This window comes from Geotrypetes seraphini, chromosome 1 (assembly GCF_902459505.1).
Source record: "Geotrypetes seraphini chromosome 1, aGeoSer1.1, whole genome shotgun sequence".
In the NCBI taxonomy this organism is placed as follows: Eukaryota; Metazoa; Chordata; class Amphibia; order Gymnophiona; family Dermophiidae; genus Geotrypetes; species Geotrypetes seraphini.
The window spans coordinates 269,665,930-269,690,239 of NC_047084.1; the positions used below are offsets into that span (position 1 = coordinate 269,665,930).

General features: G+C 40.9%; 1 long non-coding RNA gene across 1 annotated transcript in view; it reads left to right on the forward strand.

Annotated features, from left to right (window-relative positions):
- Window positions 1–8,924: 8,924 nt before the first annotated feature.
- The window catches only part of LOC117354413, a 273,186-nt gene continuing 257,800 nt past the window's right edge, over window positions 8,925–24,310 (forward strand). Inside the window, exons 1-2 of the long non-coding RNA XR_004538206.1 lie at window positions 8,925–9,031; window positions 14,159–14,203. This is a non-coding gene — a long non-coding RNA (uncharacterized LOC117354413). The remainder of the gene's footprint in view (window positions 9,032–14,158; window positions 14,204–24,310) is intronic.

Here is a 24,310-nt window from a genome sequence, read left to right on the forward strand (position 1 = left end):
CAACTCCTAACAATTTCACCATATATTAAGATGCTAGGGGTATATTTGGATACAAATCTCTCTATGCAAGAACAGATTATGCAAACGGTTAAGGGTGCATTCTTCTAGTTGAGATTGCTGTCAAGGGTAAAATCACACAAGTTCCATCTATGCAGTCTCATCAAAACTTTCAATTATCCCTGCAGGATGACTAAGTCTAGGTCGGCCCACATTCTACCCTAACCACTCCTCTAAAAACGCCCCTTTCAGCTCTAGGTGCACAGCGGGATTCAGAGGCCTAAAATGTCCCTGGATATGTCCAAAAAGCCATTTCGATTATTGGCACTTGGACGACCTGTCTTTTAGGATGACCAAGTGCCGATCTGGGCAGGTTTTTAAACATATTTAAGTTTTGATTATGAGCCCCTTAGCTATGACAAGATTTATAAAATTAACAGGCCAAGTAATAATCTCATTTGAAACACTAGAAAACAGATAAGAAGGACATACATCTAAAATGCATTGAGTCGTAGCAAGATGTTTGACCAAAGAATTTATTTCATTAAATGTCACAGCTTTAAAGGTTAACCATAATCTGTCAGATGAAATATCATCAAGAATATAACCAGCATTAGACTCAAGTAATAAGAAGTAGGGTTCCTGAGAAGACGATAGTATCAGGCCCCAGGTTCCTCTTGGGCTTCATGTTCCTCTTGGGCTCTGTTTGGGCTCAAAAGGGGCATGCCCCTTTAGTCACACCTCTTCGAGCCATGACCCTATGGTCACGTGTCACAGGAGTGGCACACAAGCTGGCCCTGAAGATGATGTCCCTAGGACCTGCCAACATAGCCTCTCACCGGAGCTCTCCCAGGACTTTCCTCCTCGCAGGACACCACTGCTTTTCTCTCTCCCACACTAAAGTTTTAAAATAATTCAGATATGAAATTGCAGAGTTGCTACTAGTGACCTGCAACCTATCATTAAAATCTGTTTTCTCTTCAAACATAGAAAATCTTACAACAGGGGATTTACAGACCACTCCAGTATCTTGGTCAGGTCATGGTTTTTTGTTTCTTTGCTTTAAATACAGTTCCCTCTTGGTAAAATAAATTATACGTTTACTAGAACATAAGAACATAAGCGTTGCCATATGGGGACATACCAAAGGTCCATCAAGCCTAGTATCCTGTTTCCAACAGTGGCCAATCCAAATCACAATTACCTGGCAAGATTCCAAAAGAGTAAACCAGATTTTATGTAGCTTACCTGGAAATAAACAGTGGATTTTCCCAAGTTCATCTTAATAATGGCTTATGGATTTTTCATTTAGGAAATTATCCAAAAACCTTTATTAAACCCTGCTAAGCAAAATGCTTTCACCACATTCTCTGGCAATGAATCCCAGAGTTTAATTACATATTGAATGAAGGAATATTTTTTCCAGTTTGTTTTAAATTTACTATCTAGTAGCTTCATTGCATATCCCCTAGTGCTAGTATTTTTGGTTTGAGTAAACAAGCGATTCATGTCTACTCGTTCTACTCCACTCAGTATTTTATAGATTTCTATCATATTTCCCCTGAGTCATCTCTTCTCCAGGCTGAGCAGCCATAGCCACTTTAGCCTTTCCTCATATGGAAGTCGTCCTATCCCCTTTATCATTTTTGTTGCCTTTTTCTGTACCTTTTCTAATTCCATATATGGGGCTCATTTTTAAAAAAGAAAAACGTCTAAAAAGTAGCATAAGGAGCAGATGGATGTTTTTCTCACCAAACCTTCCAATTCACTATTTTTAAAAACCATTTTGTAGACAGATTTCTATGGTGGTTGTCTGTGGTGCGTCTAAATCTGAAGGGGGTGTGGTTTGGGTGGAGCTAGGGCGGGCTTATGATTTGGATGTTTTTCTGTAATAATCTAACATTTAAAAAAACTTTCAGGGCACAATTGGGATGCTTGGAGCTAGACCTATTTTAACAGTGAATAAGAATAAAAATGTGCTCAAACAGACCAGATGAGCCCACTGGAGGCATGAAGGCATGACCTCCCCACCACTGCCCCAGTAGTCACTGATTCCCCCCCCCAAGATGTGAATTAAACAGTACATATCTGTCTGTATGACAGCTTCAGATGCTATGGCCAGTCTTATTAGAGCTGCAAGCAGGTTCCTGGAGTAGCCTAGTGAAGGCATGTCCAGCTTCGAACAGGTTGTGATCTACTTTTTCTGGCCAAAAGTGCCAGTGATCTACCACCAATTAGTTTCAGATTAAATTTTAACCCAATAAAGTTGGAGGATTCCCCCCCACGCCCATTTTTAATGAACCTTCTGTCATTTACTTGGATGTGATCAGCTGTTAAGCATAAACAAAACAGAGAGACAAAGATCCAGTAAGAACTGCAAGGGGAAATGGAAAGTACATTTTTTCTTAAAGTTTTATTGAGTAATAACTTTCTTTAACTGTCTTAATAACTTTCTTTAACTTTTTATTGAGTAATTTGTGTTAAATTTAGGTTGAGTATTGATCCAGGTTGATCTTGCACAATCTTTAATATTTCGTTCTTGCTCATTAGTGAGACGTCTGAGCCTGCATTTCATCCACCAGCTTTTTGAAGTTGGGTGAATATTGCATGAGGACCAGTCTCAGGGAATCCTGGAGATGTTCATCTGTCATGTTGGAATGTTGTGCACTCTGTCATTTTCAGATGGGAAAACGCAGATTCACACAAATAAGTTGAACCGAAACAGGAGTGTACAGCTTCACTGCATCTTCTCAAGTTGGGAAATTTGTCTCTAGGCACTAGCTTCCAAAACAATTCTTGCTTAGCATGGGTCTAGAGAAAAATTTCATTTTTAAGAGTTAATATTTCATTTTCAAGAGATGGCTTGTTCAATGAGTAATTTTTACTGATAGCAGCTGTAGTTTCTTTAATGTCCACATCTACTTTGAATGGGTATGACAAGTACTCCACAACTGTTTTAATTTTTTGGAAGTCACAAAATCTGTTTTCGAATTCCTGATAACAGAACAGATTTCTGTCATACTTCTCGTTCTGAAAAATAAGATTTGGCTATTATCCCAGATGGTCCTGCATATTAGGAAAATGATCCAAAAATGTTGTTTGTAAGGTCAGTCATCATTAGCTCAAATTTGCTCTTGTAGGATGAAACTGTACTCATCTTCTCGCCAATTCATTTGTTTTTACCTTGTAAGTTCAAGGTTCATATCACTTAGATCGCCTGTAAAGTCAGCGAGAAATGCCAGATCACATAACCACTCCTCATCTTCCAAATCTGCTCGGTCATCTCCCCTCTCCTTCAAAAAACTTATTTCATTCAGCAAATCACAAAATCTTTGCAGAAATTTGTGCCTACTTAGCCACCTTACATCTGTGTGCAAAATGATTTCCGCTGCCCCTTCATCAAGAATAAGATTGAAAAGCCGTCTTTGAAGTGATCTTCCATGAACTGAATTTATAATTTTGAAAGTGATGTCTTTGTATTGAGTCTCTTGCTTGCCAAAACTTGCTGGTGAATGATGCAGTGGTAAGAAAGGAAATCTGGAATGTCGTCATGCTGTCTACAGAGGGCTATGAAAATGAAACCCTTTACCTCACCTGTCATTGCTTTTGCTCCATTAGTAGTGATGGAAACAAGTCTATGCAATGGAAGATTATACTTTGTCATAAAAGAATGGAAAGAACTGAATATTTCCTGACTAGTAGTTCTCCCTTTTTAAAGAAATCATTCCAAATAAGTTTTCTTTAACACTGAAGTCTTCAAAAACCATCCGGATAAAGTCTAGTAACTGGATTATGTCTCATATGTCTAGATTCATCAAGTTGGAGTGAGAAAGCAACACAATTTGAAACATCCTCCAACAATTGTTCAGTTTTGTCTCCACACATTGTTCTATTCGCCACATGACTGTTTCTTGACAATTGTACATCTTGAATAGCAGCCATGATCTCTTTTTTATTTTTAAATCCTTCAAAAAGATTGTCAGCTGCTTCAAGAAAACAATCTTTTATAAATTCCCCTTCAGTGAAAGGTTTGCGATCAGGTTGCTGACCTTGAAGGATGCCATGGTTGCATTGACCAAATGTGACCTTGGCTTCGCCATCAATTGTTGCTGAGTAGCCAATTTCGATTTAAGTTCTTTGAGCTTGAGTTTACGAATTTCACTTTTGGGTGGAAAATCAGTATCAAACTTATTCCTATGCAGAGCCTTATAATGACGTTCCAGATTACCCTTTTGGGCAAGGGTACTGGGGTGTTACAAATTAGACAACACGCCCATTTCCCATTCATCATGAAAGTGGTAGGTTTTGCTTTTCTTTGGAACACTCATCTTCATATATTGGTGTGGCTGGATGTAAGAAGGCCAAATCTGCTAAGTTAAGAACATATGAATAGCCTTACTATCAGACCAATGGTCCATCAAGCCCAGTAGCCCGTTCTCACGGTGGCCAATCCAGATCACTAGTACCTGGCCAAAACCCAAAGTGTAGCAATATTCCATGCTACCAATACAGGGCAAGCAGTGGCTTACCCCATGTCTTTCTCAATAACAGCCTATGGACTTTTCCTCCAGGAACTTATCCAAACCTTTCTTAAAACCAGCTATGCTATCTGCTCTTACCACATCCTCTGGCAATGCATTTCAGAGCTTAACTATTCTCTGAGTGAAAAAATTTTCCTCCTATTGGTTTTAAAAGTATTTCCCTGTAACTTCATCAAGTGTCCCCTAGTCTTTGTAATTTTTGACGGAGTGAAAAATTGATCCACTTGTACCCGTTCTACTCCACTCAGGATTTTGTAGACTTCAATCATATCTTCCCTTAGCTGTCTCTTTTCCAAGCTGAAGAGCCCTAACTGTTTTAGTCTTTCCTCATACGAGAGGAGTTCCATCCCCTTTACCATCTTGGTCACTCTTCTTTGAACCTTTTCCAGTGCCACTATATATTTCTTGAGATAAGGAGACCAGAATTGAACGCAATACTCCAGGTGAGATCGCACCTGGAAGCGATACAGGGGCATTATGACATTCTTAGTCTTGTTAACCATCCCTTTTTAAATAATTCCTAGCATCCTGTTTGCTTTTTTGGCCGCTGCCACACATTGGGCAGAAGGTTTCATTGTATTGTCTACAATGACACTCAGATCCTTTTCTTGGGTGCTAACCTCCAAGCATCCCTAGCATCCAGTAACAGTGATTGAGATTATTCTTCCCAAAGTGCATCACTTTGCATTTGTCCACATTAAATTTCATCTGCCATTTGGACGCCCAGTCTTCCAATTTCCTAAGGTCTGCCTGCAATTCTTCACAATTCACATGCGTTTCAACAACTTTGAACAGTTTGGTGTCATCTGACCTGTTGCTGCATCGGGGAAACAGAGAGAAAGCTGAAGACCACTGCGGCCCGCAGGTGCTGTTGTTGCCATCAGGTGAGGACCCAAAACAGAAGGCAAGAGGGCCTCTTGAAGTCATGGGGCCCGGGGTAGCTGCCCTCTTTGCTCCCCCCTAATGCCGGCCCTGGTCCTGCTGTTTACTTTATGCTATTTTTAATGGGGATGGTTGGCCTCACGTGTTTGTGATGGCCATGCCCCTTTATTTTGTGGACTAATTTTGCCACTGCATTATTGGATATTATATTCCTTTTGAATATATTGCTTTGATAAGGTTTGGATAATCAATGGCTGTTATTTCTGTACAACATTATGCTTTGTATATGTTTGGAATTCTACAAATAATAAAAAAGAAATGTTTAATCATCCCTTTTGATTAGCTGCTTACAGAGTGGCTTCTGTCTACAACCAGTTCTCTAAGAACAGTGTAGGTATTGGATGTGAGAACTATATCTGAATTTAAAAAACCATAGAAGAAGCACAGAAGATGTCTGAGGAAGAGAAAGAAGTGGTAGAGCTTAGTAGTAGGTATGTGGATAGGCCATATTTTCTGTGTTTCTGTGTTTCTATGATCCTTTTGATCTTATATTTTAGATTCATAACTTAACAGTGAGTCCTAAATACAAATGGCATAAAAATATCAAAGTGATTTACAATTAAATTGATTTACAATTAAAATTATAATAGAATTGAAATGAAAGAAGAGAGGAGTTCTTTTAGGCTTCCACAGCTGGCGTCATGATTGTTGCAGTTGTCCAGGTCTTGTCATGTCTGGATAAGTAGAACCGATGTTTCAACCATCATGCTGTGGCTTTCTTCAGGGTATGCTGTAAAGTCTGCAGTTTGTCTTTATACATAGTGGGACTTTTAACTTGATTGGCTGGGGAATGAGGTGATTGAGGTAGGAAAGGCCATTGGTCCTGAATTTGAATTTTGGCAGAAAAGTTGATTGGTCACAAATTTTAAATTGGCGGGATAGTTTGTTGGTATGCAAATTTTAATTGTGGCGGGAAAGTCCATTGGACACAATTTTAAATTCTGACAGGAAGTCTGTTAGTCACAGCATACCCTGAAGAAAGCCACAGCATGATGACTGAAATGTTAGTTCTACCTACTGTGACAGGGAAGCGCCTGTCAGCAGTTTAAACCCGGTTTTAAACCCTGCCTTGCAAAGGGCTGCCCCTGTTCCTAAGCCCAGGAAGCTGCCCAGTAACCCTGTTCCTATCACCAAGAGCCAACAGGCAGGGCAAGGCAGAGAGAGAAGGGCAGAAACCATAACATCTGGTTTAGGGCACTATAATCCCTTTTATAACACCTTGGGCAGTGCTCCAACAAAACCTCTAGTAAAGAAAACCAGCACAGGCAGGGTTAATGAGAGGGGTGGGGCTGACAGGCAGGATGAACCCAGAGGGAGAGTGGGAACAAGCCTGCAGCATAAAATCAGCACAGCTGGGAACACTCGAGAGAAGACAGAGAATACAGAGAAGGCAGGGAGGAATGCAGGAGAAAATTCAGGAGGGAATTCAGGAACTGCTAGAACAAGAAGTGCCGTGCTGAGCAGGAAGGAGCCTGCTAGGAGTTCTCTGTCTCAGACCAGAGCTAAAGCACAGGCTGTCTTACAACCCTCCCGAGCTAACAGACTTCTGGCTCCTAAGCAGAAGTTCAAAGGAGGAGAAAGACTTCCAGGGCAGAGCTGGCCATTAGCTGTCCCTGAAGGGAGTTCTTACCCGGTCTCAGAAAGCGGAGAGTCCCTAATGGAATTAGAGGGAGAGCTATCTGGAAGCAGTGAAATGGAGTGCAATCTAGCAGCCTGGGATCTCCTGTAGAATCACAGTCAATAAGGTATGAATGGGGGAGGGGAATGGAAGGGAATGTATTTTGTGTAGCGTTCTTTCTCCCTTAGGCAGAACTGTAAGCATGTGTGAATGAATCAATTAGAGCCTGAGAGAGAGACCTGGTAAATAAAGGGAAGGAGGTGAGAACCATAATTAACTTTCCCCGAGAAGCTTGAACGGAACTCAGAGACCTGACATCACGTAACCCTGAAGCAGGGAACTTTTGGGAGGGGACTTACACCAGTCATAAAAGGTTGGGTTATATAAAGTTCCCTAGCCCCTACCCAGGAGCATAAGGGTAGTGGGGGCATTGGACTTCAGGTGGGTCAGGTATAAAAGCTTCCTGAAGTGTCTGCAGACAAAAGCAGTAAAACTAAAGAGAAAACGTTTTGGTTTATTTTTGGCTTTTTGCCTGAGCAGCAGGCTGGACTGTATTATAAGGAAGAAGCCTTGGGAATGTATGATTTGTTTTAAGTCCACTCAGCCAGTGCTTTGAACTGGGAGTAATAAAGATAAAAGCTGAACTTTACCCAGAAAGCAGTCAAATAATTATTCTACTGATTATCCAGTGGGAGTCCTCCTGGGAGCGCTCTGTCCTACGCCTGGGGCGGGAGCCGGGTTGCCAGCGCTAGGCTTACTCCTGGCCCCGCCACACTACCTAGACATGCCAAGACGCAGACAACTGCAACAATCAAAGAGGAGTGTACAACAAAACAATGTTTAAATAATGATGTATGTTAAGTAGTTATAAATTAGCACTAAAATTATAAATTAGTTATAAATTAGTACTAAAATATGAAAGGGGAGTAGGGGGTGCACCTAAACATTCAACATAAAACCAAAACAACACTGGCTACTTCAGCCCTAATAATAAGCAGGGTTCTGAATTAGTAGAAGCAGATATGGTAGTTTCTTTTACAGACCTATACATAAAGAATTGCAGTAATCTGATTGTGTGGCTGCAATATTTCTAACAGAATCAAAACTAGAAAGAAGAAGCTTTGACAATAGCAGTTACATAAAACTACAGTCAGTAAAGTGTCTGAAATTCCTCATAGTATTTAGATTTCCGTGTTCATACTAATTGGGGAATTCTTATCTACACTGGAATGAATTTGAGGGCTTAGTTTATCCAAAGTAATTATGTTTTGGAAGAACTGAGTATTTAATATGACTCACCCACCTTTGAATCTCATCCAGGCACATACTTAGTTTGTCTAGACACTCCTGGTGCCTGACACCGTGATCTCAGCAGATCTGCATATCATTCACATACATCTAGCATTTAAATCCTGCCTTCCTTTTAACACGTGCCAGAGATTGTAAAGGAGAGAGCATGGATCTCTATAGAACCTTATATTTGACCTCACAGCAATCTGAGATGTCAATCCCCCATATGGACTTTTTGTGTCATTCCCTATAGAAATCAAACAATTTGAAATTCTGTCCTTGACATTTTAACTGTGAAGCCAGAATATTATGTTGGTATTGACGACTACCATTCAATGCACGAGCACAATTAGTATAATGTGTCCTCATAGTTCAACCAGTGTTGACTCAGAAGCTGCATTTTATGTCTATTTATAAATTACTGGTCCTGTTAATTGATCTTTATAGCTGCTTGAAATAGTTTATTGAGTTGGTCATTTGCTCAGTGACTCAGATGCCTCAGGCTGAAAGAATGGATGGATGCACTGACTGGTTATCTAATGCTCTGTTGTGTACTGTCTACATGCCACATTCTCTATATTGACAGCTACATTATTCCTAATTTGAAAGACTCGAAGTGGTTCAGAGAAGAGCGACAAAAATGGTAAGGTGTTTGTGCCAAGAGATATATGACAAGGGATTTGATGATCTGAATATGTATACCCTAGAGCAGGGCTGCCCAAATCCGGTCCTCAAGATCTACTGGCAGGCTAGGTTTTCAGGATATCCACAATGAACATGCATGAGAGAGATTTGCATACCAAGAAGGCAGTTCAGGCAAATATCTCTCATGCATATTCATTGTGGATATCCTGAAAACATGGCCTGCCAGTAGATCTCAAGGACCAGACTTGGGCATCCCTGTCCTAGAGGAAAGAAGGGATGGGGTAATATGATACAAACGCTTAAATACTTGAAAGGTATTAGTATGCAAAAAATCTTTTTCAGAGATGGTGAAATGGTAGAATTAGAGAATATGCATTGAGTTTGCAGGGGGGTTGATTTAGAAATAACATCAGGAAATGCTTTTTTCATGGCAGATAGTGGAGTCAAAAATGGTAATGGAATTCAAGAATGCATGGGATAAACACAAATGATTCCTACATGGAAAGAGAATGGAATCAAAACAAAATGTAGCAATGCCTAGACAGCAACCACAAAGGCTGGGAAATAGGACCAGTGTCGGATAGAGTTCTATGGTCTATGCCACAAAAATGTCATGGATAGGTCAAGATCAAGTAGATTATATCTTATCATATGCTGTGAGGTTATCTTGTTGGGCAAAAAGAATGGACTGTGCAAGTTTTATTTGCTGTCATCTGCTGTCTGTGTTGCTATGATTCCCTTTTACATAGATAATATTTTTTACTTTTTACTTTTTAAGTTATGTGGAAGTCCATTTTCGATAGGATGTCTAAGTCCAACTTTGAAAAAGAAAAAAGGCAAGGCAGATGTCCTTATCAAACCAATAAAACAGTTTTATTAATTAAAACGTCCCAACAAGGATCCCAGTTTCGGTGTTAGCAATGTTTTCATCAGGGGACACTAAAAACATAATGTAACAAATATGGTAACATCAGAAATAAAAACACAATAAAATATCAGGTGTAACAACATAAATACATAAGCACATTAAAATACCAAGTATAAAAACGTAATGGTGCAATTATAGTTAAGCTAAGAATTAAACAAAAAGACGAACACTTTTTTGAAGAAAAGGGCTAGAAATGCATGTATAAAGGAGCAAAAGCACTAAAATAGAGTGCAAATGCAAAACCAAACAGTGAATTAAGGGGCACATGATATGCAAGCATATATGGATTTTATTGTGTTTTCATTTCTGATTTTACCATATTTGTTACATTATGTTTTAAGTGTCCCCTGATGAAGGCATTGCTAACGCCGAAACTCGGATACTTGTTGGGATGTTTTAATTAATAAAGCTGTTTTATTGGTTTGATTAGGACATCTCTCCTGCCTTTTTTATTTTGCTTGCTTTGTCATAATAAGGCAAGTTTTTTTTCTCTTTGCTTCTTTTGTTTAAGTCCAACTTTGGACATTTCCCGCAAGATGTCTAAATTTCAGGTGGAGGAAATGGCCATTTTCAAACCTGCAAGCTATCTAACTTTTTTTTTCTCTTGAAAATGTTCCTTCTAGACATTCTGTCCAGCTAGATGTCTAATATTTTTGCCATTAGAGAAAAAAGGTCTAAATTAAAAACATTCAAAATAAGCCATTTGCATGTAGGAGGGATCAGCATTTTTAATGGACTGGCCATACAGACATGCCAGTAGAGCAGTGGGGCACCCTAAAGGGCACTGCTGAGAACTTTACATTAAGGGTGCCAGGCACACATCTCATCATAACCTGCATAATTATATGGTGAACCCTCCAAAATTCCCCCCAAACCTACTGTACCCACCTAGCTACCACCTCATATATGGCAGTACAGTGGATTTTTGGTGGGTTCTGGTGGGCTCATGCTTTTCACTACACGTGTACTAGTTAGGGCGGCATATAGGCCTGGCTCCCCTTCTTTGCGGTCCATTGCATTGCCCACCAGGCTACTGCAGAGACCTGCTTGCTGCTTTACTAGGACTGGTCATAGCATAGGTGTCGGAATGGGGGGGGGGCACAGGGGCCGTGGCCTCTCCCCAAATTTGTGATGCTTTGGTTTCTCTTCCTTCCTTCCTCCCTCCCTCCCCCCAGCATGACCCTGCGGCACCATCAGCTCTCACTCCCTCTAATGCCGGCCCTGCAGCTCCAGACTTCCCCACTCCTGCTACCCCCCACCCCCGTCACTATTATTTTAAATGTTCTGGCAGCCGTGGCACAGCGTCCACCAGATGAGACTTCTGCCGTCAGCCTGCCCTGGAACTCTTCCTGCAGCAGTGACTTCCTGTTCCCGCCTAGGCAGGCGACTGCTGTAGGAAGAGTTCTGGGGCAGGCTGATAGCAGAAGTCTCCTCTGACGGATATAGCGCCGTGGCTGCCATAACATTTAAAATAATAGCGACCTGGGGGGGGGGGGGAGCAGGTGTGGGGAAAGAAAAAGGCAGAGATGGTGGACATGGGGGTAGTGTAGAAGGAGATGTATGGAATAGGAGGATAGGATAGTTGGAAAGGGAGAGATATGGCATGGGAGGGCAGGTGGGAAGGCAGGGAAGAACAGATGCTACTTAGGCTGGGAAGGGGTTGGGAAGGACAGATGCTGCACGGGCTGAGGGGAGACAGGGAAGGACAGAGGTTGCACAGGCTGGGAGGAGGTTAGTAAGGACAGATGATGCATGGATGGGGTGCTGTGAAGTGAGAGAAAGAGGAGTGCTGCCAGTGGGGGAGGGAAGAAAAAAAAGAAAATTGTTGTACATAAGTGCATGGAGTGGTAGGGAAATGGAGATGGTATACATGGGGGAAAGGAAGAAGAAGGAGAATTGTTAGACATGATAGTGGTGGAGAGGAGGGAAGGAAAAAGATTACACTGGGAGAGATGACTCAAAGAAGTGAGAGATGTCAGATTCTGCAGAAGGGTGATGAAAGGACAGAGTTGTCAGACCACTGGAAGGAAAAAGAGAGATGCCATGCCAGACTAGATAAAGGAAGGAGAGAAGAAAGAGATACCAGACTGCAGGAAAGAAAGGAGAGAGATGTTAGACCATGGGAAGAGGGAGAGAAGGAGACAGATGCAAGACTATGGGAGAGGAGAAAGATGCCAGACCATATGAGGGTGTAAGGGGGAAGACTGATGTCAGATCATTGGAGAGAGAGGGAGAAGATGGTGCACAGGGATGGAGGGGAAGGGGGAAAAGAGAGGGAGGAGATGATGCACAGCAATGGGTGTGGCAGGGAAGAGAGATAGAAGAAATGCTACTTATAGAATAGATGGAAATAGGGGAGAAGAAAGAGAGAGAAGATGATACACATGGATAGATGGGAAGGGAAGACACGGAAAAGTAGATTTTGAGAAGTAGAAAAATGTAAGAAAGTTGAATGTTAGGGGTTAATACCAAAGATGAATGTAGAACAAAACACAAAAGACCCCCCTCTCATCAATATTGGGCAAGTTTCTCAAATAATATCATCATCATAACATTTAAAGGCTTTTAAACATTTAAATGTGCTCATAAGCTCTTCAACAAGGCACCACAGCAGCGGTACAATGTCGCTGGAAAGGTGCTTGAATTTTAATCATAACACATTGCATGGAGCAAGGATTCTTGCTTCTACTGGAGTGGCAAATGTTATGGCTCTACAAAGGCTGTTTAACAATAGACCACTTATCTGAAAAGGTTAGTTTACGGCTCCAACCCAGTCTGTGTTTCGCTATGCTACATCAGGAAGCCGGAAGGATAAGCTTTTTACATTGATTTTATTTGCAGTGTGCAGTGCCTGAGTCCTTTGATCTACAAACTTGAGGTCTTTTTTTCAACACCAAATCATTTTTTGATAACTTTTTTACATTGATCTTTGTGGGGTTTTCAGATATATTTTCCCCTTCTTTTATTCCCTGTTTGGATGCACGTTTGCACTTTATACATATTTATTTAGCATTATCAATTAAATGTTTTAAATAAGGGTAATCATGATGTATGGGGCAGGGTTTATCTAGACCTTCGGGTCTGGTGCTAGTCACCTATGAATTCCTGCCTGGAGCTTTTGGTCACTCGTAGGGATAATTGAGCCCGTACTGAAACCCCTTTATTTAATTTTTGGAAACTTTGGTGCAACCGTCATCCCTGCATTGGGTTTAAAGGGAGGGTTTTACCAATTTTTCATAGCAGAAGTTTTCAGAGTATTGATATTGATATTTTTTTATTTAGGTGCCAGACCAGATTAGTTTAATGAGTGACTATATAAGAGCTTTAAAAGGCCTTGAAAACCCATCTGTTTAAGGAATATGTATTGAACAAGTTGTAATCTCGTACTTGATGTTTTTAATGTATTATATACTATTCTATCTATGAACTTCTTCAAGGTACTGTATTTGTGGGATAGAACATTTTAAATAAAATTGGAAACTTGGTGTAAAGAGGGAATGGCAATAGATATGGGTGCTTTACAAGTTGGGAGGAGTGCTGGATTGTAAACCACTGAGATAACCTCGATAGGCAGCATATAAATACCTAAGTAAAAGGACCCCATAATAAAATGAATAAATGCTGGGATCACACTTATTACACACCTACATATTGTACTGTATAACTGCAAAGCAAATTTTAATATTTACAATATGATGTCCAATTATGCATTTTTGGTACTAACACAGAAGCAGATCACCAGAAGTAAATAATAATAATCATAACAACTTTATTCTTGTATACTGCCTAACCATAAATTTCCAGGCTGTTCACAATCAACTGTACAGTCAGAGAAACATATATAAACAAGGTTGACCACAATAATCGTGTTACAAACTTATCAAACAAATATGTTTTCAAGAACTTTCAAGACAAAGGGCTCCTTTTACTAAGGTACGCTAGCGTTTTTAGCGCACGCAGGATATTACCGCATCCTATACCACGCGCTATGCGGCTAGAACTAATGCCAGCTCAATGCTGGCGTTAGTGTCTAGCGCGCGTGGCAATGTAGCACGCGCTCTTCCACGCGTTAATGCCTTAACGCAGCTTCGTAAAAGGATCCCATAATATGAATGCATTTGTAGAACCAAAGGACTTAACTAAGAGTTCATTTTTCCTAACTGGAAAGCTAAAGTCTTGTTTAAAAATCTCTTGTAGCGACAAGCCTTTACAGATGGATACATGAACATACAGTCGTTACAGGTATTTTTAGATGGTTTGTATAATTTAAATTGGGAGGATAGGTATCCTGGAGCCAGACCAAAAAGAGCTTTGAAGCAAATGCAGCCAAATTTGAAGAGAATTTGTGCTTATAATGGCAACCAATGTAACTGCTGATAAAAAGGACTGATATGGTCATATTTTTTTTAGGCCAAAAATTAGGCGCACTGCCGTGCTCTGTATTACTCGAATACGATTTAAGATTTTCTTGTAAGATGCCAAGTAAAAAATGTTGCGATAGTCAAGAGCAGACAGAATTAGAGACTGAACTATCAGACTGAAAGAAACTAAGGGCTCCTTTTACTAAGCTGCGATAGCGTTTTTAGCGCCCGCAGAATTTTAGCACGCGCTAAACCCGCGCTAGGCGGCTAGAACTAACGGCCAGCTCAGTGCTGGCGTTGGCGTCTAGCATGTATGGCAATTCTGCGCGCGCTAAAACAGCTATTGCAGCTTAGTAAAAGGAACCCCAAGTCAAAGTTTTTAAAAATAGTTCGAAGCTTCCAGTATGAGACAGTTAACCCGACATAGCCATGTTTCGTTCATGCAAGGGCTGCGTCAGGTGTATTAATCCTGCATCGCCTACTTGATCAAAAACAGCTCTTCCAAACGGTGTGTCGGCATTCTAGCAATCTGTCATAATTATGCATTTTTTGTTGGGGGGGACGACATGGTTTTGAGATCATTATGATAAATGATATAAAATTATTAGGGGGAGGAGGAGTTGGATTTTGGGGCCTGAAAGCTTAATGAAGAGGGAGGGAAGGGTCAGGTTGTAGATTTGTCTAGCGTTCCCAATACTCTTGCATTGGCTTTACTTATTATAATGACATGCAGAGATAGACTTAGGGCTCCTTTTATAAAGTGTTTTTAACGCACGCATTGGATTAGCGCACGTTATAGCGCACGCTACCCGAAAAACTACTGCCTGCTCACGAGGAGGCGCTAGCGGCTAGTGCGCGCTTTTCCGCGCATTAAGGCCCTAGCGCACCTTTGTAAAAGGAGCCCTTTAAATACATTTCACCGAAGCTTTAAATTCATTTGCTCTGTGTGTTCTTTGACCACAGGTTCAAAGTATCCTCAGGTTTTCAGTCGGCCAATAGGTCTGTAAATACAATTTATCTCCTCCACAGAAAAGATTGTTCATTTGCACGTTTGCTTGATAGCATCTAGAATAAGTGAAGGTGACATCTTAGTAAAATCATTTGTAGTTATTCTGGGTATTGTTGCTAGTACACATGAGAAGCAGGATTAGGGGCATGGTGTCCATTACAGTTTATGGTAACAAACTCTGTATTTGTGCTGTGACTACAGGTGTTAAACCGGGTCGAGGCTGTTTTGATTTTGCAGCTGCTGCTCTTAGTATGCAGGAAGCAGACAGTTTAATGGATTTGTTGATGTGGTCAAATGTGTAGATGCTTTATGGATTCATTGCTCTGTTTATATCTAAATGACTGCATTCAGTATGGATAAAAAATATAAAGAGCAAAAGGTTGTCATAACAAACTAGTTTACTGTGATGCCAACCATAGAGAAAACTGTTATGTGCAACACTGGGCTACCATTTGGGCAGGGCACAGGGTTTGTAGAGTAGGCAATGCACTTCAGCCCTGACTCTTGGAGCCATACTGGTTGGTGGAAAGACAAAGTTGGAAGGTTTTAATTCTGTGGAAGCTCTTTTTTCTCATGTTCTCAAGCGTACTGTTTATTCAAGATTAAAAAGACAATTTCTTTAAAAATTTTATGAATCGCTTAAATCTAAGCGATGTACAAAACATTTACATCCACAATTTCAAGCACAAACAGTATGTTTAAATCTATTTTATTGTGGATTCAAGGCGAAGCAGTGCGTACGAAAAGGCAACCAGAGGTATGCAGGCAGATTGATAGACTTAAAATCGATAAATCCCCAGGACTAGATGACATCCATCCAAGGGTAATCAAGGAACTGAAAGGGGCTATAGCTGAACTGCTGCAACTAATAGCCAATCTGTTGATCAAATTGAGAAGGATCAAGAAAGGTACGAGGGGAGATCTGGGAAACTACAGACCGATGAGTCTGACCTCGGAACCAGGAAAGATGGTAGAGGCGCTGGTAAAGGACCGCATCATTGATCACCTAGACGGACACAATCTGAAGAGGACCAGCCAGCACAGCTTCAGCAAAGGAAGGTCTTGCTTGACGAACTTGCTGCACTTCTTCAAGGGAGTAAACAGGCAGATAGAAAAGGCAACCAGAACAATATCCAACAATACAAAATTTTAAACATTAAGAAAACCCTTTCCAACCAATAAAGTCCCAAACTATAGCCCCACCCCCCAAGAAAATACACTGAAAGTGACCATAAAGTCTCAAGTGCTCCAAAGGCCCGTACTCTTGTGGCCCCTAGGCTGCTTCACAAATGTCCCGGTCGACATTGTATATCTGGATTTTCAGAAGGCGTTTGACAAGGTCCCACATGAATGACTACTTTGAAAAATTGTGAGCCATGGAATCGAGGGTGAAATAGTCACGTGGATTAAAAACTGGTTGGCGGATAGGAAACAGAGAATGGGGGTAAATGGACAATACTAGGACTGGAAAAGCGTCACAGGTGGAGTGCCACAGGCTTCGGTGCTTGGACGCGTGCTCTTTAACATATTTATAAACGACCTGGAAATTGGTACGATGAGCGAGGTGATTAAATTTGCAGACGATACGAAGTTATTCAGCGAAGTGAGGATGCAGAAGGATTGTGAAGACCTGCAGTGTGACATAAACACGCTCGAGAAATGGGCCGTGACATGGCAAATGAGGTTTAACGTGGATAAGTGTAAGGTGATACATGTCGGTAACAAAAATCTTATACACGAATACAGGATGTCTGGTGCGGTACTCGGAGAGACCCCCCAGGAAAGAGACTTGGGAGTACTGGTTGACAAGTCAATGAAACTGTCCACACAATGCGTGGTGGCGGTGAAAAGGGCGAACAGAATGCTAGGAATGATTAAGAAGGGGATCACGAACAGATCGGAGAAGGTTATCATGCCGATGTACCGGGCCATGGTACGCCCCCACCTGGAATACTGCATCCAGCACTGGTCACCGTACATGAAGAAGGACACGGTATTATTCGAGAGGGTCCAGAGAAGTGTGACTAAAATGGTTAAGGGACTGGAGGAGTTGCAGTACAATGAGTGATTAGAGAAACTGGACCTCTTCTCCCTTGAAAAGAGGAGACTGATTGAAAAGAGGAGACTGATTGAAATATTTAAGATAATGAAGGGAATAGACTTAATAGATAAAGACAGGTTGTTCACCCTCTCCAAGGTAGGGAGAACGAGAGGGCACTCTCTAAAGTTAAAAGGGGATAGATTCCGTACAAACATAAGGAAGTTCTTCTTCACCCAGAGAGTGGTGGAAAACTGGAGCGCTCTTCCGCAGGCTGTTATAGGGGAAAACACCCTTCAGGGATTCAAGACAAAGTTAGACAAGTTTCTGCTGAACCAGAACGTACGCAGATAAGGCTAGACTCAGGGCACTGGTCTTTGACTTAATGGCCGCCACGTGAGCGGACTGCTAGGCACGATGGACCACTGGTCTGACCCAGCAGTGGAAATTCTTATGTTCTTAATTCAGCGGCTAGATTGATAATGGTTATTCTTAGGATTGCCCATATTACTCCGATCTTACAAGCTCTACACTGGTTACCTGTTCAGCAGAGAATTTGCTATAAAGCTCTGTCAGTTGTTCATCAAATATTGTACTCCTCTTCTCCTACTTGCTTTCAAAACTTGTGGGAAGTCTGTCAACCTGCAAGATGTTTGAGATCCGAGGGAGGGATGTTGCTCAGTTTAAAAGAAAATGGGATTCGCTATGTAAAATCTAGAATATCTGTTTTCTCAATTGCCGGTAAGACTCTCTGGAATTCAATTCCAGGTATAATGAGATTATGCAAAGATTGTATGTCTTTCAAGAACTTGTTAAAACACAATTGTTTGTGGGCACTATTCACTAACTCTGTGGTTATTTGTTTTAGATTTAAGGAATTCTGTATTAAGGAAAGTTTGTTGGGAAGATGGATTATTTGTTTACTGCATTTTACAATGTATGCTTGTTTGTACCTCCTCGAGGACGTAGCCTCATATTGAATACTCTGGCTTAGATCGGAGGGTGTGCAGCATTCCTTTTCCCAGAATCGGATAATGTGGGGTCTATTAGTATTTATTTATTTATTCTTTCTTCTCTTTCTTTCGAGTGAGGGACATTTGTGAAGCAGCCTAGGGGCCACAAGAGTACGGGCCTATGGAGCGCTTGAGACCTTATGGTCACCTTCAGTGTATTTTTTTGGGGGTGGAGCTATAGTTTGGGACTTTATTGGTTGGGAAGGGTTTTCTTAATGGTTAAAATTTTGTATTGTTGGATATTGTTCTGTTTGCCTTTTCTATCTGCCTGTTTACTCCCTTGAAGAAGTGCAGCAAGTTCGTCAAGCAAGATCTTCCTTTGCTGAAGCTGTGCTGGCTGGTCCTCATCAGATTGTGTCCATCTAGGTGATCAATGATGCGGTCCTTTACCAGCGCCTCTACCATCTTTCCTGGTTCCAAGGTCAGACTCATCGGTCTGTAGTTTCCCGGATCTCCCCTCGTACCTTTCTTGATCCTTCCCAATTTGATCGACAGTTGCAGCAGTTCAGCTATAGGCCCTTTCAGTTCCTTGATTACCCTTGGATGGATGCCATCTAGTCCTGGGGATTTATCGATTTTAAGCCTATCAATCTGCCTGCATACCTCTACTAGACTGACCGTCAACCCTGTCAGTTTCCCATCTTTATTTCCTGTGTATAGCCTGTTTGCTTCCGGTATGCTGTGTATATCCTCTTCGGTAAATACAGACACAAAAAATGTGCTTAGTTTGTCGGCGATGGCTTTGTCCTCCTTTAGCACTCCCTTTATTCCATGGTCATCCAACGGCCCCACCATTTCCTTCGTGGGTCGTTTCCCCTTAATATATAAAAAAAAATGGCTTGAAGTTTGCCTCCTTGGCTATATTTTCCTCAGTTTTTTCATATTTAGCTGTAGGCCATGCTGCCCCATCCACACCGTTATTTCATGCATATAGCTATTCAAATTTATCTCTGTTTCCTGGAAATCCCCTATGGGGAAAAAGATCAAGATGACAAAATCATAAAGGCGGTATTCTACTCCTAAGTAACAAAATAATTTCCCCAAAATAATCATATATATGTTAAGCAACATTGAAGACAGTGCAGAACCCTGAGGCACCTCTTTCTTCATTATTTTCTCTATGGATAATTCCTGAACAATGAAAGAAAGCCCATGTAAATAAGAAGCAAACCAAGAATAAACCTCCTCTTTCAAACCAAGATTGAATAGTTTCAATTTTCAGTCTGAATAATTGTTCAAAGCAAAAGGGGTTCTTCTACAGAATAGGGCCTTTAAATGGATATAAAACCAAATAGGAAAGCTCAAATTACACTCCTTGTTTCTCCATATCTTAATAACTTATTCTAAGCCACTGCTAGGCCTCTACACCAGCCCTTTCTGCTCCTCTGTAGACTTCAGTTACCCTTGACAGAAAAGCATCTATTTCTCTGCTGTCTTCTTATTTGTCTACTGGACATACCACACACAGTCACCAGTCCTTTCTTTAGGCAGACTCTTTTAAGTCTCTCTTTACTCCCCATTCTCCTTGAAGTCTTTTTGGAGATCTGTTGAAAAGCAAATCATAGCAATGGATAATTCATTTCCTGTCCCTAGACCATATTGATCCCCCAGGAACCTCTCCTAATATCTCAGGATTTTTTTTCTTTAGGAAAGAAACTTCTCTAGAAGGTTAGATAAAGAAGGACAAAAGCCCTCCCTCAACACAGGGGCTACACTTCATATACAGTATTACATATGCAACCCAAGTGTCAGTAAAGTCTTTTCCGCATGAGGTGAGTTTTCTTTTTCATGCCTTTTCAAGAGTGGAACTATTGTGAAAGCAACATAAGGGGATAGCTAAAAAAGATTTATTTTGGTTGGGTATCCTTGGTATGTTCTCAGACAAGGAATTAGGTAGGTTCCTTAGGTTATTTAAAGCCCTAGCTTTAGAAGGAAAGGGCCTTTTGCACACACCAGTAGTCAGCAGGCCAAAGCCTTTTCTAGGTATGAAAGCAAAGTAAAAGGAGAAAACTCCTAGGAGAGGAGGATTGGGGTTTGTCTGGGTCCTTCATCTTCTGTCTTTCAAGAAGAAGACTGAACTCTGAAAGGAAAGAGCATCACATTCTATATGGAGTTGGCCTTTAGGTATGGTTACCAGATTTTACTAAGTGTCGAGTCTTTAAGTAAATAAAATTGTAGAACACAGAGGTCGTCTTCGTAGTTTTTTCTTCATTTCTCCATTGTGAGAAGGAATTTTCTCCTGTGCTCGTGTCCTAGGTGGGCTAGTGAACCATAGAAATGAGTAGTAAGTCCCATAAGCCAATCTAACTACCACATTCATGGTGGAAAATATGAGCCCATCAAACCCTCCCCAAACCCTATTCTACTGGTCTATAGGTACCATCTGCAGCCATAAGGGCTTTTGGGGTTGTAGACAGGTTTGTATAGTTCAGTGGTCTCAAACTCAAACCCTTTGCAGGGCCACATTTTGGATTTGTAGGTACTTGGAGGGCCTTAGAAAAAATAGTTAATGTCTTATTAAAGAAATTACAATTTTACATGAGATAAAACTCTATAGTTTATAAATCTTTCCTTTTGGCTAAGTCTTAATAATAATATTGTAATTTATAGCTAAAGAGACATATGATCAAGAAACTGTTTTATTTTACTTTTGTGATTATGATAAACATACCGAGGGCTTCAAAATAGTACCTGGCGGGACGCATGTGATCCGTGGGCCGCGAGTTTGAGACCACTTTTACAGTTTTTTTTTGGGGGGGGGCCACCATAACCTATATGGGAGTTCTGGTGAGATGTTTATCTGGCACCCTTTATATGAAGTTAACAGCAGTGCCCTCTAAAGTGCCCCTCTGCTCTGTTGCCATGTCTGGGTGGCCAGTCCATTACAGGACTGGCCCCTCCCATGTCCAAATGGTTTTGTTCTGGGCAATTGGGACTTGGAGAAAATTTTCGTCAAAAATTTGGTATAAAGATAAACGTCTTGTCAGTCTGGGCGTCCCAATGGCCTGGACGTCCAGATCAATGATTTAAAAAAAAAGAAAAAAAGAAATTCTAGACATATGGTAGTTTGCCTTTCGAAAATAGTCATTTTCTTACTGCTGACTTTGGACGTCTAGCGACATACGTCCAAATTGGACATAGATGTATGTTTTGAAAATGCCCCTCCACATCTTTTCATTCTTCTCTCCTTGAAATTTTGGTTGTAATTCATGATTGCTTTGAGTATCAGAGATAAATATTTACATAATGCTGGACCAGGGATGTGACTGTGTTAGCTAATAAAACACTTCTGTCAATTCATCTGTGAACCAACACAGCTTCTGTTGAGTGAAACAAATTTCCACTTGCATTGACTCACCCTCTAGTTTGATGCTCCTCTCTCAGATATTTAGTTTTTCCATCTGTGTACACATTTACTGCATTGTCTCATATAGTATAAGTGAACACATATATAGTTCTTAAAAAAATCTTTGCCTACCACGACGCAACGAGACCCAGACAACTGCAACAATGATCTTTGCCTTTTGTTTGCTGTGCAATATTTGAGAATTATATTACCAAGAAGCAATATTCACCCTGCGTGTATTAAAATTGTGCCCTTCAGTTCTTACTTATGCAATTGGTGAATGGTATTGAACTCAGGTTTGAACAATTTATGTTGGCAAGTGATATTATGGCAGTGGCCTGCCAAGGAATATTTTCTCTTGTTCTAGCTAGAAAGACAGTACCTTGTCACGTATACAGATTTACTGGCTCATGCATCTCCAGTAGACATTCCTTTCTTCCACTTGACATTACATTTCTCTTCTACCTCTCCTCTCCTGGTTCCTCTCAGTCTCTGAGCATATAGGGAGACACTGAAGTAAAGAAATCAACATTTTAAGGCTGGGAATATTCGTTAAAATGTTTGCTGTATTCTGAAGGTACAGGAGTGGCTATGTTCATCTCAAACAAATGTTTAGGAAGTCAATAAAAACTTATCTCTTTGACAAATTTCTCTGACCCCACTTCAACCTGATGTGCTTCCAAAACACTTCCAGATAAACCTGACTAAACTTAACATGCCAATGTAATTTCGAAAGTTCTCTGTAATGTCACTGTCTGTATACAGTCTCTTCCCTTGTAAACCACTTAGAACTATTTGTGGTATGGCGGTATATAAAAATAAAGTTTCAATGAACAGCTTTTGCATTAATTTGCTTGGGTGTCAAAATCAGAGTGAATGGATGCCGAATCATGTAGTAAAACGAACCAAAACTTATGACTTTCTAATAGATAAATATACAGTATCTAGGGTTCTCTTAATCATTCTGGGACATTCCCTTGAAGGACAGAAGATGCCCAATTATCTTTTTGACCATTTCAAATTTGTAAACAGAAAACATTTACGCAAAGTACGATTCTTTGACTTTGATGTAAACCGCCTAGAACTCGCTGGGTATGGCGGTATATAAGAATAAAGTTATTATTATTATTATTCCATTAGTAAGGTGATGTATTTATAGATGATTCTTTGGTACAATATTAGCATACCAGGCGGCTATGTGGAAGAAACAAGTCAGCACTCGCATATCATTTTCCAGTTCCTATTTGGCTTTCAGAAAAATGTTGGAAAACATATTTATTTGGCAAATATTTTGACTAATTTGCTGTGATCATACTATGTTGGTTAGTATTTCTTGATTTATGACCCGCACAGAACCGCGAGGTAGTTGCGGTATGTAAGAATCTGTGGGGTCCTTTTACTAAGGCGCGCTAGCTGTTTTAGGGTGCGCTAAACGCTAATGCGTCCATAGACCGTAACGGCTAACGTGCCTTAGTAAAAGGACCCCTATGTTATGTTATGCTACACCACCAAGTGATAGATTTAAGGGTTCTGAAAATGGATCCAGCCAATACTGGGAGACTTTCAACGTTAAATAACTTCTATACATGTATTTTCAGTGATCCTGCCTAGATGGAAGCAACTGCTGAAAATCAGTTTAATGTTAAACACCTTAAAGCTTTCTGTGAAAAGAAGACCTGAATGGTAGAGGAGAAAACAGATGTCTGGCATAGTGGTGCCTGATAAGAGAGAGGGGGGGGGGGCGGGGGAGGGAGGGAAAGTAAGAGCGTTGCAAAACCCTTGTTCGCTCCAGCAACAGTTCTTTAGTTGACAGGTTTATGGTGCATTTTGATTTTCTCGTATACTGTATTTTGCCTGCTTTTCTGAGTGGAACCAGCAGGGAGCTTGGCAGAGTAAATAAAAAGACATTTCCTGAAGACTCTGAAGGGTCAACTGGAACAAACAATTGACCCTTTTACACAATCTATAATTAAGACGCCTGTTTTTAAAATGAGATAAGAGGTTTGTGCCAGAAGACGTATGAGGAGAGACTGCAAGCCCTGAATATGTACACCCTAGAGGAAAGGAGGGAGATATTCAGAAGTTCAAATACTTCAAAGGTATTAACGTAGAACAAAATCTATTCCAGAGAAAGGAAAATGGTAAAACCAGAGGGCATAATCTGAGGTTGAGGGGTTGGTAGATTCAAGAGTAATGTTAGGAAATTCTTCTTTATAGAGAGGGTAGTTGATGCGTGGAATGCGCTCCCATGGATAAACACAGAGGATCTCTAATCAGAAAATAATGGGTATACATTGAAGGAACTAAGGCCAGTACTGGGCAGGCTTGCACGGCCTGTGTCCTGTATATGGACTATTCAGTTGAGGACGGGCTGGGGAGGGTTTCGATGGCTGGGATGGTTAAGATGGCCTTGAAGTGAGCTTTGATGTAGATGGAACCTGAGCACACTACTGGGCAGGGCAGTGGCGTACCAAGGGGGGGGAAATCCACCCCGGGTGCACGGCTTGGGGGGGTGCACAACCGACCTGGTCCTCCAGCCCTTCCATTCCCCCGGCCGCGCCGCTACAATCCTACCTCCCTCG